The sequence below is a fragment of the Aphis gossypii genome, chromosome 3, assembly GCF_020184175.1.
Source record: "Aphis gossypii isolate Hap1 chromosome 3, ASM2018417v2, whole genome shotgun sequence".
NCBI lineage: Eukaryota > Metazoa > Arthropoda > Insecta > Hemiptera > Aphididae > Aphis > Aphis gossypii.
Genome location: NC_065532.1, coordinates 8020659 through 8042962, shown reverse-complemented (window position 1 = coordinate 8042962; position 22304 = coordinate 8020659). Strand labels below are relative to the sequence as shown.

Genomic DNA, 22304 nt, shown 5'->3' with positions numbered 1-22304 from the left:
TTGACTGATAAGCATAAGAGCATCGAGTGTACATTCTGCAGAAAAATGATTATAAAGTACTTACCTACTTTACACACGAGTACAATAAAATATATATTATTTTTTTTTTTTTTTAGTATTTTATTATTAGTTTTATAATATTATTGATGAGCTGGTGGTCGAGGTGCACCTGCACTCAGATAGTATATTTAATTGTATATATATATAATAATAAATAAGTATATACGCTTTAGTACTCTACAGGTGTGAGTATCATCATCATTATCATATTTGATTTGAATAACTCAAGAATATATTATTATGTCTACGTTATTATATACGATTTAATCGCGCGCACTACACATGTTATCTATTAGGAGGTACATGGGATAGGTTAGGTTAGACAACTGTTATATAGCTACTATATCTATAACCGCAACGCGTATTATAATTATTATTATTATTATGATTTTTTTTTTCTGTTAACGAGCAATCGCAATTATTGATAACAGCACAAAATTAATGAGATAAATTTTCAGCAGAAATTCGTACGACCGCTTTGGCATTTGGAGAGGGCGATCGTAGTTTGTGGAAGGGCCGCGGGGGCGCAGTCTCACCTGTTTAAATGTCGGCGCGCACGCGTCGATCAAGGCGGCGGCAGTGGCGGCGGCGGCGGCAGTGAAGACGAGTACGGCCACAACTCACGTCAGCCGCTCTCCGCCGTCTTCCGCGCGAAACAGTCCGCACACGCCACTGTCGTTTGTCGCACGCACTTTTACCATCTCGTCAAGTCTGTCAGCCCGCACGCCGCGAGCGCACAATATTACACCCGAACCACCGGCGTAGAGAGGGGCAACTTTTTATGGGAACCCGGTCCCACATATATAGTACGGTACTCGTATGCAGTCGCCACGTAAAGGTAAGTGATTGAAAGTCATTTGTATTTTTCGATCGTACACTACGACGATCGCAGTGTAATATATATATATATATATACTATAAGACTCACCTGTAAGTGTGCATGCATGTAAGCGCACGACGTTCGAACACGGTTTTCGGTGGTGAAAAATCAACAGGTCGCGTAGCCTGTCTTCCGCCGATCAACCCTTTTTTTTACGCGGGATTTTTTTCAAAACGTTCTTTTTTAACCCATTTCCACACGTCACGTTTTACGTATTTTATATTATTTAACCGCCGCCGATAATTGCAGGTTTTCCACGCGAAATTCGTTCGATTGCCGAATGATGCTGCGGAAAGTTTACGTGGAAACCTTTATTCCGCTCCGCCTTCACAATCATTAGATTATCGTAATGCGAAACACGTTCGTCCGAGGCAATCGATACACGAGCGTAGATCACATAATTTGAACGGTACCTTATCACCATTAGCATATTTTACGATGATAATAATATAACACGTCACATTTGAATATTGTCGTTTTCCCGTTTGACGAAATAAAAACCGACGTCGTAAAACCTTATGTACAACGGCCTAAACAAAATAAATCTCTATTAAACGTTTGAGGGCTAAGTTTTGTATTTTCGTGATGTATTAATTTTGTATTTGCTTACATTACAACACAATACGTTTTAGAACGTTTCAATTTTTCGATGAGGGACGTTAGAGAGTTTCTGGGACGAAGGTGTTTCAACCCTTCTTGCCTTATTTCTCTGTAATGAAAATTGTCCAATACGGTTAAAAATAAATTTCCCGTTTGCACATTCTAGATACATTTCTGTAGATTGATATTATAACCACTATTTACCTCTAAATTAATAGTGAGTCACAATGTCTATCGTTTTTATTTGTAATGACATAATATTATTTTGATTGGTTGGAAGAAATAAAATAATACCTATCGTTACGTACTTAGAGTATTATTATTCAACTATATTAAGGTACCTATATATATACATATATATTACATTCATATTAACTAAGTATGGTGCGGATTGTTGATTTTACACGGGCGCCGCCATGCCACCTGTAACTGATCGTAAATTTCAAGGAGTTGCAAATGTATAACAGTCGTAATAATTTGTCGCTACACAAATCGCGTTATTATATATTATATCACAATGTATTTGTTGTGGAAAATAATAACAGCCATGTGACGAATTCATGGAAATCCGTGAGTAATGGTCTTGTGTTCGACCGGCGGCCGAATCGTGGTCGTAAATAATTATTATTTTATTGTTCATAAAGTTAGATTTTCCGATAACGATATGATTCCCGGTCTTGAAGATTTTCTACTAAAGCTCGACATGCCGTTTTATCGTGGTCAGTCAAATTAGATCGTAAACACTCTTAATTGGGTTTGACTTTACTGTTTATTTATTTATTATTATTATTTTTTTTTGTGGGGGGGGGGGGGAAGAAGACTATCACTTTGTATAATAAAGTGATGTACTATAATATTTTATTATTATTGAATGACGTTTATAGCGAATACTGTGCTTTGACTATTATTTTTACTCTACTCATTTACCACGTTAGTTAATAATTCTGGACATTTTTATTTATATTTTTCAAACTAAATTGAATTAATCCGGGAAAACATATTGTATAGAATAAATTATTTTGTCTGGCACTGGAATTAAATTATAAAATACCGAATATTAAACAATATTATATTTTTAACATTTCTACATTTCTACAATTTTAATCAATTTTTTTTTTATATACACAATAAATAAATCAAACAGATGTGTAAAATATATTGAATAAGTACTAAAATATATATATATTTACACTTAAATTATATGATATTCCTCGTAAAAACTCAATAATATTAAAGCTTAGATTAATTAATAAAACATAAATATTAATTGAAAGACAAACCAAGATATACTCTCGAATTGATTTAAAAGAGTTCAATAAATGTCGGAAAAAATAAAATACTTTGAGTGTAAATTATATTTGTAAAGTAAAATCAATAATGCTTATATGTTTCTTTTAAAAAGGTAAACCAATAATATACAATATATACTTCATATCTGAATTTATGGAATGTACTTCGCACGTATTCATATGTATATATATATATATATATATAAGTGTATAATGCAGTGTGGGGCAATATAATTTAATGCCTATATAGTTATTATTATTTTATACCAGCACAAACGATATATTTTCAAACATTTATGACCTTTCGAAAGTATAACCTTTGGAACAGATAATTTTTCAAAATGTACTCAATGTTTCAACTTATAGCATTCGAGATTATGATTTTTTTCGAAACCACGACCCTTTTCATATTCTAACTAAGGTACTGGAAAATGTGCCGGTAAAATAATAAATAAATAATGTATTTATACTATTTGTAGCAAACTTTTATAATACTGAGCGACATTTGGTATAGGAACAAAGGTCTATATTAATATGTATGATATTGGTAAATCACGAGAATTCAAAGTTTAAACATAACGTGAAAATAGTTTTTCGGCATTTTCGGTTGGTTTTATTAGTTTACCCTCGTTATTCGTAAATGCTCAAATTGTCCAACCTCTGGATACGAGGTATAGTCTTGACTCACAATTCATATACAGTATCCATAATAATGATATGCCCGCAGTGCTCCACAAAAGGCACAACTACGACCTATCCTAGAAGACCTTTGATCATAGTTTATCCGGTGCCCGTAGTATGCAGGATAAAAACTTGGCGGACAGTACTAATTTTCCAGAGTTATAGTATAGCACTGGCTAACATTACAACCAGTACTGAGTCCACAAGGACCAATCCAGCTGTGTAGCTACACAACCGCATTATTTCTTACATTGCGAGTGTCATCGTTTGATTATTCATATAATTGCATGCTATCTATTAAACACGAATTTTATAAAATAGGTTAGTCACTGAAAGGAGGAAGTTAATAAGTATTAAATAATGCTCCTACTGTAAATGCATTAGTTTTTTCTATAAGTTCATTTTAATAGCACGATACTCTTTATAAAAGTGTTAATCTTTAAAGATATAATATTTAAGGTATAATACAAAACATTTATTGGACAAAATAACGATTAATATAAGTCGTGTTTACTTCATTTCGAATAAATTAAAAGTAAAACGTACACAAGAAATAGATATAGGTTTAAGTTTAAATTTTAATGAATAATTATAAATTGTACAATATGGGCATGGTAAAATATTTTAAATACTCATATTATGTTAATTTATATATTATTATATAGTATATACATACATATATTTTAACATAAGGTTTTATTTAGGTAAATATATTACGTTACATGTGTTGAATAATTAGGTTAATTTATAGATAAATAAATAATAATAGTTACAATAATCACAGAGTGAATACAGAGTGAAGGACTCCCAGTGATGGACTTTGTAGAGAAGCAGTTATACAAATTTTATTATTGTTATTTATTATACATGAAGTGAAGTAAGTCGTGACAACTCTGACTTTTCTATCTCCTTTCGTGGTTGTCTGGGATAGTTACTGATAAAATGTTTGTATATAAAATCACAATTTATTTAATTGTTCCTTATATACGGTAAGAAAAATTGTTTTAAACATTTTACAATTCATCGAACTTTTATGATTCTATTAAAATAATCTCAAGCTAATAAAACAAGTAAAAGTAATAATATTTAAAATAAATTATTCATTTTAATAACTCAAATATTTTGTTATAAAACTTTTAATGAGAATGTCTTCAAAAGGTTTGTTATTGTTATAGGTATTCTAAACGTTTTATTTGTTTGATTAAAGTTCATAAATTCTACCAAGTTTTCTTGACAGCTGCCATTTTTCTCTCTCAAACTTCGAAATATTATAGCAAAATGATGAAGTTTAATATTTTATCGATATTTAAGAATGTTAAAAATAGTGTTACGAACGTCAAAAAACATCTTCTTTATTGATTTATCAATGTGGCCAAAAAATAAAATTGCATTACTGTAGTATTTAATAGAACAATAAATGTTAAAAATAAGCGGAACAAATCTAGGTACTCCATTTTCAGAAATCTCTTACCGGCGAGTGAAGCACGGAGATTTTATTTATTTTCTTTCAACTATAAACACTCACACAGTGTGTAGTGCTTAAATACATGAAAGCGAATTTGACAAACACGACTCAGAGGAAAATTAGTACCTATAAAGTTATGAGACTGGAGGATTTTTTCCTAGAGTTGAAACAAACAACTTTTGTGAAAGAAAAACCTAGTACTTACCCTATATTAGTGTTCAATTGCAGTGCCCAACAAACTTATCATTCATATTTTTATATAAGCTATGTATTAAAATATGCATGACGTATTGATTTGGTGTGTTTTTGTTTTCCAAAAACTGGCGTATCGTTGCAGGTACATGTCAAGTTGTGGCATTCAGAGCGAATGTTACGATAATCGTTGGTATTAGCCTACAATTATAATATAACATTAATTATCACTCATTATTATCAATAAATGGATAAACTTGGTTTTTTTTTAAATTTGATTGCTGTAGCCTACAGAAATAGAGAGACAAGCTTCATTACAATGACAACTATATATTAAACGCATGTTATTGCTTCTCTTGAAAAAAAAACAATCACGAATTATTTTGTTTCGATTCTGATGTATCAACTGTGAATGCAAATGTTGTGGGATTTAAAAATTACTATTATTCTGTTTTTTTTTTTTTTGAATAATTCATCGTTTTTCGTTTTGTTACAAAGGTTACAAAACAAAGAAACAAGAAGGTTGCCTTTGGGAACTGTGTGCAGACTATATTTTCATATTTCGCATTATCGGAATACTGCACGTGTAACTAAAAAATGATACATTTTTAGTTGTGCAAGTGATTTAATGGGTGATGATGATGGTATGCGTGTTATAGATAAATTTTTATAATGCATCCCCAATGTTGATAGTATAATAATATATGCTATGTAATATAGACGCGTTTTAATGTGCCTATGCGTGATAATAATAATTATGTGGTGGAAATGTTAATTGCATTTCACTGCCCTCTTGGCTGGGGAATAAAATAAATTCAGCTGCTGCGCTATCCTTGAGAAACTCACACAACATATTAGTCTCATACACAGCCTAAGTACTGTAGCACTCGACCTATGTGTCTTGTAGAAGTATGAAATAATTTGTCACAGATATCACCAATAACTACGGTTAGAGACTATATTTGCATTTATATACTTTTATCGATGGTCGTAAAAATATTCTAGGAGAGAAGATCCAAGATAATATACATTTCTTTTTAAGAAATAGTGAAATTATATGCAATGTTCTATTGCATATTTTTATGGAATTCATTGTATTTTACAAAAAAGAGGTATATTGATATTATAATGTGAAGTTTATATTTTCATATGTAGGTATACCGCATTTTTTTTCTATAACTGATAATAACATTTCTTGGTAAGTGCACACTCATATTTGCATGGATTTTTTATAAATTTTAATTCTATAAGTCCTAAATCCTACATATTCTGTACAGGTTATTCTCATTTATTATAGCTTATATGTGTTGTTATGATGCTGCATATATTTAGGAATTCTGATAAAATCACTTGTGGATGGCGCGTGACTCATTGTGTCCACGCTCAATTACTATTAGAGACGCTACATGGCGCGGTCATAATGGTTTAATAAAGATCACCTGATCTTGTAACTCTTTTTTGGAAGTACGACTTTTAACTGTCGAAGAGTGAATAAAAGTTCTACGAAGAATTTTTTATAGATATTATAGTGTAAGTATATCATATATTATTCGATTTTATTATCGATATCGTTTTCTATCCTCTCTAGGTAGATTATAGTTTTTCTTTTTTCAACGAATTATTTTTCGTTTATTTTTTTTCTCATTTACATCTCATTATATTTATCGTTTGCCAATTTTTCTAATCTGACGTCCATATGCCTATATTTATGCACTATAGTCTCGCGATATTTTTAGCAACTTATACGAATCGCAGTCATGTTTACTAACTAATATTATTTATGTAAACAAGGATGTATCGTTTCTCGTGTAAAACCATTGACGTCACATTTAAAAAATGTGGTTTACGTTATATTACAAAAATAATAATTGGATTTTTGTTTTATCAAATTATACAATAAAAATAAAGAAAATAATGTTACGTATTATTATGTATGTATGTGTTGACAGTCTTCGTGATACCTCAGATATAAATACAGTCGTGTATAATGAGAAAGGAAATTTATTAAGAAACAAAGACATCATAATGTAATAACCATATTTTGAAAAAGAAAACGTTTTACAGTGAGTTGTATACCTATGCAAAGATTGTTATATGCATTTATAATAATTGTATTAAATTCCGAAAACAAATTTATGGTTCGCAACACAATAACACATATCTTGTTCCTAGAAAATTCTTTTAAAATGGTTTTGCTCATGTCTTTTACTTTAACGCTGGAACATAATTCGTATACAGTAACGTATTGTATACTATGTTGTATAGCTCGTTAGTGTGTGGTTGTTATTTTAAACTTACTAAAAAATTTTCAGTATTTTTTTTGAGAAAACGTTGAAAAATAAAAACCTTATTCAATGATAAAGACATTATAAAGTTTCATTGTTAAAATACTCCGCCGCACAAAATATCGCATTATACCCTTATAGTCATTTTGCGCGATTATCGTATCATTACAGTTTTTCTATAAAAAGTTGCACATAATTAATAATATTGAACAATATGATTGATGAACTTAGATAATTGTACATATGTTTTTTTATGATTCAAGATAAATTTAGTTATTTTAATTATTTTTTAACGTAATAATTGTTATGAATTAAAACAGTGGAGTACGGAACTGGGTGAGGGGGGCAGGGGTTTCAATTCCTAATAAAACATGCATAATGATTTCTTTTATGGAACATTACATTTAATATTGGTAATATTATTTTAATAAAACTATTAGCTGCTGGAATTACTTGTAACTCGTAGTTAATAAAGTAATAAGACAAAGTTGATGATTTAATCATCGCCTTTTATGAAAAAAGTACTACTAAGATTAATTTGAAATTTTTTTTTTTTTTTTTTTTTATTGAAATTTTTTTTGAATTGCTGTTAAACAATCAATTGTCAAAAATAAATAAACAAAATGTGTTTATTTATCATTAAATTCATTTGAAAGTCCATTTTATCGATGCGTAATAGGTATTATTTAATTACTATGTTCAGCGCTCACAACGAAATATGTTAAGCTTTATATACGAGTATATTATTAGCCGGATAGCACAATTTGGTTTACGCTTGATAATTTTATCAATCACATTTCACAAGGCACAAATTGTATCCAAAATCTAGTCGAATTTTAATTTGACCAGTAGTGTATTACACCAGAACTATCCAAAACTCAATTGTATTCAAACAAAATACACTGAAGATATCATAAATCTGCTACAGGCGTATTGTTAATCAGGTCAGATTTTTACTGGAGATGACTGATAATATTAGATACCCAAACTCAGATATCAAGACTATACTTTTTTACATTTCGAAAAAAATATCAATGTACCTGAGTTTCAAGTTATCACTTATCAGTGGCAACTGTCTTTTTTTTTATTTCATTATGAAATCTTGAATTACCTTCAGGGACTGCCTGATTTAGTATTATTTAATAGGGTAGCGTTTTTATGAGTATTGACCCATTTGACCCACTGGTGGGTACAAATTCAATTTTTGATGGGTCAAAAGTTAATGTTTTTAAACTGTATAAATTATAAACAATAAATAAAGTATTAAATATCCCGAACATTTTCCAAAAACTGTCATATTTTTCGTATTATTATTAAATAAACATAAACTTTTTGGAACGATGGGTATTTTCGGTATGTCGTTATCCCACGGTTATCGCGATTTGATGATCGAACATTCTCAAACTAAAAATAAACTAGTTTTTTCTATCACCAAGTTCGACTAGAAAATTCAAATTCTGTATTTTTAAATATTATGTAATACGGATAATAAATAATATGATAATACGAGTATAATGCATAGCGTATAAAATATATTATTATATCATTCTTGCATTTCAACTGATTTAAAAATTAAAATAAGTAAACTGTATTAATTTATTACCAGTTAACTATTTTGTAATAACCAATTGATAATTGTCTAAATAATAATTTATAAAAAACACGCCTAAAAATTAATAATCTATTTAAATTTTTTGTTTAATAATTTTTGACCATCGTGCTTAATATATAAAGTTTTATAAATCAAAAAAAATACAATTTTGATTTAGATACGTAAACATTGAAAAAAAAAATCATATGCTGAATAATTTAAAGTAAAACAGAATGGTTTTGGTGAACAAAACTATAGAAGTTTAAATCACTACAGGACACTCCTTAAATGGTATAAAAAATCTTAAAGTAAACAAAAGTATGTTTTTTAAATATAATTAAGAATTAAAAAAAAAAATCAGCTTTTGCATAACTGCATTAATAAAGAAAATATGAAAGTATGTTTGCTAAATTACTCAATATATTATGCTGTTAAGTATGATATTTACGTCGTCAACATATAGTTAGATGTTATATATTATGTATAACGTATCTAAAATATTTTTGGTAAATACATAACTTTTTTTGTTGTTTTAATTTTGAAAATGTGGTTTCAATGATCAATGTAATACGCATACATGCACTTATGCAATAAAATTATGCACTAATGCACTAATGCATTACATTATATTATTGTATACCCAAAGAAAAGGAATATTTTTTGTTTAACAATTATCCCAAACGGGTTGATTTCAATAGCGCATCCAAGGACTTCGATATACAATGTATATTATACATATCAAAAATACAAAATATTATATATTTCATATTTATATTATATTATTATTTACACTATAAAAGTATATTTTATTGTTACTGAGTTCACAATAAATAAATACCTTGTGGACATAGAGCGTATATGATACAGCATACTTAGTATAGTATTGAATTAAAATGAAATGGACTCTGTTTCTACTACAAAAATATAAAATAATAATAATAATAGTAATAATAATGGACGTCATGGGAACCGCATATCGGTCGTTGAGATTTTTTTCTAGTTTTTCGTGCCCCCGTGGGACTTTTTTCCATTTTTTTTTATATTTATTTAGTTTCCGGGTAACTCAATCTCGGATTGTGCAATGCGTTTTGTTTGGGAATAGACAATCTCTATTATATATAATAATATACTAACATTATGATACATATTCATTTATTATTTCATGCGTTCTGTGTAATATGAATATGTAATTATTTTACTATATAAACTATAAAGGATGATTCTTTTAAAGGTAAACGTACATTTTCTCGAAATATTATTATTTTAAAATATTTTTTTCCATAACATTCATGAGAACATTAGGGTTTTCAATAATCATTTTTATTTATTTGTGTACAATTTTTTGACCAGATGACTTGATCAATCGGTACATGAGTATCCATTTCCAGTATTATAATTAATCTTATTGATACTTTTGAGAGGTTATTTTTAGATTTTTAAATATTATAGATAAATGTACGAAAAAAACACTATCAAAAAACTTCAAAACCGATTTTCTCCAATTCAGATTATATTTATTTAATTTTAACTTTTAATTTTATATTTTAGTTCCAAGTCTACACAAAATTTAACTCTTGATCTCCATTTCAAGTCTACTAAAATATTAACTAAATTTTATTTTTTCACATTGAACTTTTCAGAACAATTAATTTTATGCATTGGAATGTGGAGTTAAAATTGTTTAAAAATGTTATTAACACTTGGGTAGAATTTGTAAAACAATACATTTTTCAAATATTATGAAAAAAAAATTATATTACATAAACATTTCCATGTATGTAGTATACTCGAGTATTTGTATATTACAGAACAATTATATCTTAATGGAAATCATTAAACTAATCGTAAAGCTTTATTTTCTTGATTAAAAATGCGTGTATTAAGAATTAACGGCTTTCGGAATTTGAAAAAAAAGTACGATTACAATATTTGTGGTGTTTGAGTACGATATGCGTGTTTTCAACACGGTTGTAATTTTTTATGTTAGTTAAAATATATAAAAAGCGAATTTTAAGTTTATTAGAGCGTGTACGTACAAAAAGTGTAGTATAAATGGTTTTTTACGCTTACCAAAATATTTGATATGTATATGGTTGTTATTATTATTATTACAACTACAACATAATACTACTAATGTCATCCTAATGCACGAATCGTGTTTTATACCAAAAGGGAAATAATCAAACTCCAAATTGTATAAATATTATAATTAAATCGCTTAACTATCGGGTCTTTTGCCATAGCTTTTATATGTGAAAATATTAATTTTAATTCATAATAATATAATAATATACTTTAATACTATGGCACTAACTATATTGTAATAGATGCTTTAATTGTATTTAATTTATTTTAGATTCTAAACAAAACGATAACATAAATTTATTGGTTTTACAATAATTATTATGTTTTTTTATTATGTCTTTCGTCGTGCTTGAGATTAAAAAATTATTGAATTTTCAACTGAAGGTGATTTTTGGAAAACATTTCTAGGTGTTATTTTTTAAAATAATTGGGATAAACTCACAAAAAAAAAACTGCAAAAAACGGGAATATAGGTATGCGCATCACAAGTTTTTGACAAAAGTGATTTCGGTTATTTGTTGTAATTCTTAAAGCAAAATTGTAAGGACTTCAAATTTTCAACTAATATTGATATTTGCATTTACATATGATAATATCATTTTTAAATCATGAATTTTTGGTTTTTTGAGATATTTATGAACATGTACAATCTTATACTTTGTTTGTTATGTTGATAAAGTATTTTGTCTCTACTCTAAATCAAAATACTTAATATTAGTAAAAAAATATTGTAAAATCATTATCATACAATTTTTTTATTATTATTATTAAATGTAGACAAAATTATTATTAAATTAAATATAATGATTTTATTCTCTAATTATTTTACTTGTTTTGTTATAACATACAAAATAAATCGCAGAAACTTAAAACACACTACTATATAAGGTATTTATATAATTAGCTCCTATTAACGAAAAAACTTAAAATATTTATCCTAATTTCAATAAACTTATCATAAGAATAAATCATATAATATTTATTATTAATGAATGTAATGTCTGTGTGTGTATGTTAGCGATCACACAGCCAAGTATATCGCATTCATGGTTCTGAAGTTTGATATTCCTAAATCCTAGTTAGGTAATCCTATATCTAAGAATTAGCACCTCAAAAATAATTTTTTGATTTCGTATTTATTGAGAGGCTCATTCAGGATTTGTGTTGGGTCACAAATAACTAAAATTATTTTTTTTTTGTTTTTATTTTGGAGTGGAACCATATATATTAAACCACTTATCCTTCGACAAAAAAAAACTCTTATCTGAATACGATACGAAGATATTTATTACAAAATGTGAACTCAAATAAAGCGACGATCCAGCTAAAGAAACAAATGGAATTTGCATTTGAATAATCCAATACCCGAAAATCAGCCGATAAAAATCAGAACCCAGGGGTGATATTATTACTATACAAATCTTTTAAAAATCTGGAAAATTTAAATTCAAACAATATGAAACATCCAATGATATTACAATTAGTCGTGGACCAAATAGCCACCTAAATACTATAGATACGCTTCCCGCGGTGCTCAACAAAAGCAGTCACTATATACATCCGCTTATTGCCTTATTGACAACGTACATCACACTCATTCTAACATAATATAACAGCGAAGTCTTTGCACCTAACGTCGCAGAGTCACAATAGCGTCAACTATATAGTTCAAACAATATCGCTCAGAACAATGTCAGATTTACCGAAGCTTTTAAGATATACGAGGTTCAGCTCTGATTGATAAAAGCCGTCAAAATACGTTTAAAAGCGATTTTTAAAGCAATATAAAAGAAATAACAGTCTGTTGTCAATTGGTCGTAATAAAGTCGTTCAACTACAAATAGAATTACTGACACTGATATCATGGATGGATAGAAACGAAGAATAATCTACAAAATAAGTATTAAACACCCAAAACAAATCTCCAAACAAAAACTTTCTGCTTGAGAACTGACCCCGAGTCTGCTTTATAAAATAGGCCAAACAGGTCACCCAAACAAAACAAGGCGTAAAGCAGTATAATATAGAAAACACCTAGTCACGTTTTCTCATTTGAGATTTGTATGCACAACAGCTGCGTATCATATAATAATATTATAATATAATATATATATAATGCATAATATATTATAATATTGCATAATGCCAAACAAGTCCCTTTCGTGTTCTTATAATATTTTATTGATTTACAGCATTTTGTATATCGTATCTTTAAGCAGTTAAGTGCATTTTTTCTCCGTAAATGCATTAGGTCGTAGCATATTAAATAATAATACACTCATTATCGTCATTGAAATTCACACATAGAAGTTATAAATCTACGAAATCTAACTCCATATTTGAATCATAAATCAGTTAATTTGGATTTGATATCAAACAGTAAGTGAAGAGAATATGGAATCGGAATTTTTTATTTAAAGATAAATTCGTGAGATCCGGGACCGTATCAGCATAATAATATTATACTTCATGCGATGACCATTGATCCAATGGGCTTTTTGTTATCGTTCATTTACAGCTGAGTGTCTGCATATTATGTTTAATTTATCGTTCAACAAGCGTGTTGAACGGAGTGTACGATTATTATTATATATATAATTTTTTATTAAGTACCATATATATATATCTATACAATATATTATTTATACATAGCATATCCTATACGTATATCATCTCTGCAGGTCGAATTCCGGCGATTTCTAGTTTGATCGTCTTACCATTTTTTTTCTGCTAGCGACTGTAGGTGAGATAAATATATCTTTTGTATATCGTGCATAATGTTTAGTCAATATAACAAGATTAAATTATATTTTAATCTTTTAACGGCACGTGCGTTAAACGTTTAATATAATAATATAATACTCGTGTTATATATTACAGTCAAGTCACAACCCAATAACACTCTTGCTGAGTGTATATATAAGTATAATGTATATTCATCACAATATTTACGAAACCGGCGATGATTAATAATATTTAAATGGATACCCGGCACTGTATTCGCACACGTGATTTACGACGCACACGCGTACACTTCACTCTACCCTTGAATCCCTGTGCATATTATAGTACACACGAGTACCTAGTTGTAATAATGTAATAATATAACGTAAACTTAAGACTTAAATTATTGTTTATAACGCGTTAAGTTACTTTTGAGGGAATTGCATATACACTACAAGCTACTCATGGTTTAAACTTTAAACTTTAAGCACACCTTCTAATAATTTATTAACGGCGGTTCATCACATTGTTCTGGTGTGATTTCGGTTTGCGACCATCATATTATCAACATCTTATGACGTAAGTACTTTTTTTTCTAATCATATTATTAAATAAATCACTCTAGTTAAAAAGAACTCAGAAGTATATATCATGTTTTATTAGAAAAAACGTATTATTTATTATAATATTATTCACGTACGTTTTGCGTATAATATCTCATTATATCATGTTAACAAATTGTATATAAAGGTACCTTATTTAATACTATTTTGTACTATACATATATTTTTTATACTACACAAGTCATTTTAACATCGGAATGCGATTATTTCTGTGTTCAATATATACATTATTATTAGAATAACATCTGTTTTGTATCACTTCTTCGTTTCTTATAATGGGATAAAAATATATACGATATTACACAATAATCAAACTAAAACTTATTCAACAATCGGAAAAAATAATGAACGCATAATATTATAATAATATTTAAAACACCATTTTTGGGGAGGGGGGGGGCTCCGATATAGATGATTTTGAGTGTGAAGTACTAGATAGGTAAGGGAGGTAATTCTAACTTGATTCCCATTTATTTTCATCCAAAATACTACAGACAAAAATATCTATACATTATTTTGCATAATAATAAGATGGCCTGAAATTTTGGAAGGCCGTGCTGGAGACGGACTAAGCCTCACCCTGATTTCACACAACTATATCTACGCCTATGACCTAAAATCTAAATAATAATAATTACAATAATGATCGAATGAAATTAAAAAAAATCTAATTTTTAGTGACAAAAAAAAAAACAGTTATTTTAAATCATAAAAATTTAAAGATTAAAAATATGCTATAAAAACATTTTCGAACATAACAGTAATATAATCACAACCTAACGATATAAATTTATGAATTTGAGAAATCACAATATTTACATTGCAATGCCGTTAATCTTTCAAGTCTTCTATGTTTATATAATATATATGTATTATGTATTTATTAAACAGCGATATGTACAAAAACTTGGTGGTGACCGATCAATCAAGGCCTATATATACTGTGTCGTTGTTCTCCCCTCGCTGTTGACTTTGATGACGTGGATTTACGATCGGATTTCTTCCTGTGGACTTTGAGGAGACTTGAGCAAAATATTGCTGTGATTTATTTACGAGTTTCGGTGTTGTTTTTAAGCACACTGAATAATTTAAAGTATTTTGAACGACGATCGTAGAAAAACCAACTTGGTAATAAAAGAGTATGATATTAAAAGTTTATGTCATAAAAATCTCAAAGTACAATATTAATGGGGCTGTAGGCGGGCGGAAGAGGCGGAGCTTACACGTGTAAACAAATAAAAATGTACGAATCGAAATAATTATTAAAAAAATTCGGAATTACTGAAATAAATTATTATTTGGATATATATCACATTGCTGTTGTGATTTTGACCGGCTACATCGTATGTTGTCTGATGGCAAACAATGATCGAACTGCGTAATACTATATAGGTAGATACAAATACAAAAAGTATTTGTTTACATTTTGTATTCGAAAAAATCTCGACATGTATGTACAGCGTCACTGCGTCAGTACGTAATGTCACGAACCTTTCGTCATTTTTTCTCATACTTAGGTACTCGAAAGTTAAATATTTAAACAAGCTAGTTTACTGTATTTGCAATATATTTTTCTGTGAAATATGAATCTGGTAGTATACGTATTCAACGATATTACATCAAAAACCTTATTAACTACAAATATTTGTAATAGAACAAACGGATATTTATCAAATATATATTATATAATATTTTAGATACGTTGTATTATACATATTAAAGGTTAGGTTAGGTCAGTTAAAAGAGTTTAATGAATTGCTCACTGTTATTTCTGCTTACTGCGAAGCCGTAATAGAAAAAAGATTAGGTTATGATTGGTTATCGATATAATATAATAATAATTGTATATATTATTATAATATTATAATTGCACATTTTCTTAACATTGTTATTGGTGAGGAATGAGGATAGAGTGAAGTAATCGGGTTAATGTGAGTTTCTATATGAAAAAAATGTATCTGTAATAAATAATACATCCGAGTACATAATATATTTGATTTAGCGGTGTGTTTTTTTATAAAATTTATAATTAGGTATTATGAATTTGTAAAAGTTTTTCTCTTTCATTGTACATATTATAAAAAATTACGTTCATTTTTATAACTTGTATTGTTATCTCTATTAATAATCAACGAATAATGAATTCAATCAGTGGTTTACCATTTATCTAATCACAGGTAAGTACATAGTAATCATGTTGTATCACTACGTAAGGAATTATACACTTCGATGTATTTTTGTTCGCGTACTTATACACATGTAACTTGCAGCCACACTTACCTACTATGTTTTGTGTGGAAACTTATCCGTTTAATGATCCTCTTTTTTTACCAAGCAATTGTAGTGTGTTGTACAATTTTAAAATAAGATAATGGAAAAAAATTGGTGTTATTACATAAAAATTAATATTAAATTCCGAACATAAAAATAAACGCATAGGTTGTAGAAGATAAATTTAGCGATAACCGTCTTACATGATTGAATCCTTATTAGTTATTACCATAGATATAATAGGTATGTACGTTTTGCAGATTGCAGGTATTGACGGCGTTATTAAATCGTTTATATTTCTAAACATCTTCAGGGACGATGGCGTAAAGATTTCTAGTCATAAAAATATATTATATTTATATCGTCAGTACAGACATTGATTTTCTGGGGAATAATACCTTATACATTTGGCGTACGTTGGATAGCGTTCAAGTTCCAGGAGATGGTTTTATTATGAGGATTTATCTTCTATATGGAGATTTTCCAACTATTATTATGAATGTCTGATCGACTAAAAGAAAACTTAAGCTTATTTGTTTTCTACTTATAACTATATAAATTATCTATGATGTTTATAGGTAGGTATATGATCAAAAAATTATAATATATATTTAAAAAACATTAATTAACGAAATTATTAATAATCATTATAAATAATGGGAAATTGACTATCATAAATTGTTTGATATTTTAAGTTATCCTCGAAAAATCCTAGGAATTACCAACTAATTATATTTTTAAAAAATGTTCAACTCTATTCAAAGCTACAACAGAGCTGAAGAATTTCTGAATTTTCTGAATTTGAATTTTGAACTATGTCAATTCATAAAATGTATTACATTTATCATATTATTAAATTATAAAACGTTATGAACTGTTAATTATGTACCTATCATAAAAGCAATTATTTTAAAATCATTTTTTGAAGTCTATTAATCTGATATCAGTCTAACAGCAATGATGCTAACATTAACCAAGAAAATTATTTATTATTTAAAGTCGAGTCCGTCAAAAAGGGATAACGGTTTCTTATCAGTTTTTTGCACTACGGTTTTTATTTTTTCATCCAATCAAGAGTTAGAATAATTATAATTAATGAACAATTAGTAGTCTACGGTATTACATCGATACGTACAGAAATACATTATTGTAATTAGATTAAAAGTATTCGGAATCAAATAGCGTTTAATTTTGTGCTCTATATTGCACAAGGTGTAATAGTCATGGTTATCTCTAGCGATATCGATTCGCTCGGTTTACGTTAAATAAGTGACTCCGCGCGTTATATAAAAATTGTGATAATAATAATAATATAGCAATAATATGTATACGTAAACGGGACGACGAGGTCTGTGGTTAGTATACGGTTAGGTCGGGTCCGGACTCGGGGACATCATAACATTTTACGATTTAGAAGTTTTTCCATAAAACGTACGACCGACTACTATACGTCTCCCTCACATAATATTAAATGGTAATACTACGGTACGTGTACAACACTCACATCGATGCTCGCGCGACTGCGCCAAAGTTAATCCCGAAGTCGTCACTGTGGTTCGTACGCAATAACTTATAATACTTACCGACTAATAAAAACCGCAAGGTCGCCGTGGCTTCGTTGCCCGTCGGCAACCAGCACATAATCTAGTACGACGTGCTGTCGCGTCGCGCCAGTTACAATATCGACGAGATAAGATTCGCGTATCGTTTCGATTCCTCTCTCGACGTGGGTATTTTATTTTACGGTTTAATTTAATTTTAAAATGCACTTTATACACGTACGTATAAAATAGTGTCCGTCACTGCGTCTGGCGTTCGTTTCGTAATAATTAACGACGCAAAGTATCGATTTTTTTTTCCGTTTTTGCCATGACTCATCGTCGTGCACAAACGTCTACATAATAATATTATTATTAATATTAACATCGATGTCCAGTAGGTACGATCAATGTCTACATAATATGCAAAGCGATTACGGACCGCCGCATGATTACGATAAAATATTAACTTATTGTAAACCGTGTATATTATCTGCGTAGTGCCCACTTGTGAATTATAATATATACCTACTATATACATCGAATTCGGGCCCCAGTCCGAACGCGGTAATAACGATAAATAAATAAATATTATGTTGTAAAAAATTTAGAGCGTTGAGATATTCATACGATGGCGCATTATATAGGTACGTGCATGAGATCATAAATACTTCAATATATACCTATCATCATAATATTATTTTATTATATACCGTTATCGATAATGATGTAAACAAAACTAAGAAACGATCTTTCATTTCGGCGTGGCGCTTGTACGCGACGAGAACAATGTTATTATTCTTAATAGGTTTATATGACTTTTTAATATTAATTAAACTGTTATTTTTATTATGTGTTATATAAATATATATATCATATAAAATATATTATACGGTGCACACCATTTGCAGCGAATGGTGAAAACGAAAATTGCTTCGAGACGGTGGGGCAATAACGCTTATTTAATAGCAAAAACTGAGTTTAATATGAAGATACTATATAGATATTATTAAAGTCTATATTATGATATAAAACGCCATATTGTTTTGCTTCGTATTCAATTATTTTTGTAACATACGATTAATTATTACTCGTCTTTCACATAATATTTTTTATCTCCTAACATTATAAACTTCGTATTTACATATTTATAATTATAAGCGAATTTGCATCTCGTTTATCCGTCTCAAATCATTATTTAATACCCGCGTGTTTGTTGGTCGATCAAAAATATAGGTACCTAACCTAACCTTTATAATATTATAAGCCAAATAAACGAATGTTTGGGATTCAACTAGGCGCTCTTGAGATATTATAAGTTTAATAGGTATTATGCCGTGAATATATTTTAAATGAATACATACAAATCGATCGTGTTTTAAATGTTATTATCATACACACAAAATATTTGACTATCCTAAGCGGATTAATAAATAAATTGGTTTTAAAATAGCGTATGTTTCATGTTTTTAGATTTTTTTTTTTTGTTTCATCGAGTTTAAAGATATTTTTAAACACTCAAAGTGGTTTCTTGTTGTTAATTTGATGTTGTTGACACTTTGGTAGTAGTAAGTTTCCAGTATATTTTAGTAGGAGTCCAAGAAAATGGAATATTATCTCACTCAATAACAGTTTTTGTCAAAATAGATTTTATTATTTTAATGTTATTCAGAAGGGAATCACGCCAAACCCTGATCCCCATTGCGTCACATTTTAAGACGCCTAATTGAACTGTAGACCTTTCGGATGTTGGTGTTTGTTACTCCGTTTTCCGTCACTCGTTTGTGCCGTGTAAGTAAACAAAAATGTGAAATACTGTTTTAATTAAAAACAAAGTTAAATGTAAGTGTTTTATAGCCGTTTAACTCTGAATAACAAGAAATTCAAAAATTGTGTAAACACAGGTACTGTTTTAATTGTAAGAAACGTAAAATAAAATAATAATTTTTTGTATCGTACGCAAATAACATGTAATCATTGCGTTCTAAAAACTATTGAGTTAAAATTTAATACATCCATTACATTTATGTGTTCATGATTATGAGGCGCATTTCTAACTATATACTGCAAAACGTATTCTTCGATTGTTTTTATTTGTACATAATCGTTAAAAATAAAATTTTATAAAAAACTTAAAAAAATTATAGTTTTAATTGAATTATAATTACGATAAGTGATTTTCATTTTTATACAGTAATGATTTAAAATGTCGTATAAGTAGGTATACCTTTCTACAACAAAGAGTTGGAAAAATGTTATCTGCAGTGATGACTGCTGACACTGCTATAATATCATATATTTTTCTGAATTATACTTTGTTTCTTAATCATTATTGATCGATAAAAAATGTTAAGCCTAATTTTATTCGGGTCAGCATTTTTCCGGAGTGTTATCGAATCACGTCCGACGCACTAATAACTCCTGTGCCATACTCGGTAATGGGCATTTGGTATGTATTATATTATGATTATAATGTACAGCTACAAAGTGTATTATATTATTATAGGTGTGTACTGTATAACATAATACATACTCGTATATTTTAGTTATTTTACGTATCGCATTTACCTACCTATTATTATATGTATTTTGAACTTTTGTATTGTTATACTAAAAACGAGTGCCTATTACCTATATTATAAAACATCTAATCAACGACATGAACCATGATGGGTTTAATGCGAGTAAAATCAATACTTAGTTTTTTTTTTAATAAATTAAAATCGTAAAAAAAATAAATATTATTATTAAAGCTGAAAACAAAATAATATGCACAGAGCAACCTGCCCACCTGCCTACTATATGTACGCTGTTAACACAACTCTACCCTGTTTTCTTATTAAAGCTTTTGTACTTACATAACGGATTTTAAAGCTCGATGGCAATTATTAATATTCCTACTTTGTGTACAGACGTAAGATTCGTATAATTAGCTAAATATTTCAGTATTATAAGAAGCGCAAAATGTACATATTATTGTTATTTTTGTGTTTCTGTTTGGATAATTACTGCGTATTTTCATAATACTACGTCGTTATATTCAATATCGTTTACTAGATAGGAAAAAAATATGCATAATTTCGCCTTGAATTATTAAGTACTATAAAGTTATTGTTTAATTATTAGATCGTAAAATAATGAAACGCCTTAAAATTTAAACAAATAATCTAAAAATAATATAATACATAAGGCTGAAATGAGTATAATGATTTTCATGAGTTGCTCTAGAACCGCTTATCCAATCATCATACAACTTTATTATTTAAATTACAGTAAACACCATGTAGCAGGTTTGAGCAAAGTCTCAATTAAGCGAGTTCTACCTAAGGTTGAGTAATAAGACAGGAATCCAGAATATGCCGTAGGCACTATATGCTCATGTGTCCAATTTTTAAAGTGATTTTAGCATAATATTATACAAATATCTTCTATATTGTATGAAAAACAATATTAGTTGAAAAAATGTGGTCAAGAGAATGACAGGACTTTAAATTTATGTATGTCCTTCTGTTAACATAATTTAAGAAATAAATAGAAAATAATATTATTATTATAAGATTTGTATTTTCTTTTGTTGGAAAAATCAGATTTTAATTATAGGTGATTATAATTTATTTTAAATATTTATGTTTCTATACAAAATTTTATATTAATATATTATAATATATTTAACTGGAAAAACATATTTATGTCTTCACAATCGCAAAAAAAACTTTGGTTACTTGAAAACTAAAATTACGTGAAAATCAAAGTCCCTACAATTAATATTTTTTAAATTAAAATAAAATAATTGAAATCGTTATAGACCATAATAATAATATTGTGTTTTCAACATTTTTAAATTTCTACAAGAACAATTAATGAAGAGTTTTATATTCACGATTTTTCATTGTCTCACATTTATAAATTATAAGCTTTTTCATTTCAAAAAAAAAAAAATGAACGATATTAACATAAATTGGAAAACGTAGAAAAATATCTATTTTAAATGGATTTAATAAAGCCAAAGTAAATTGAAAA

At 28.4% G+C, this 22304-nt stretch overlaps 1 protein-coding gene across 2 annotated transcripts in view; it reads left to right on the top strand.

Moving 5' to 3' along the window:
- The first annotated feature begins 651 nt into the window (after positions 1 to 651).
- The window catches only part of LOC114133119 (neuropeptide Y receptor type 2-like), a 172989-nt gene continuing 151336 nt past the window's right edge, over positions 652 to 22304 (top strand). For both annotated transcript variants that reach the window (XM_027998745.2, XM_027998743.2), the window contains exon 1: positions 652 to 898. The gene's annotated coding sequence lies outside the window, so the exon portion shown is untranslated. The remainder of the gene's footprint in view (positions 899 to 22304) is intronic.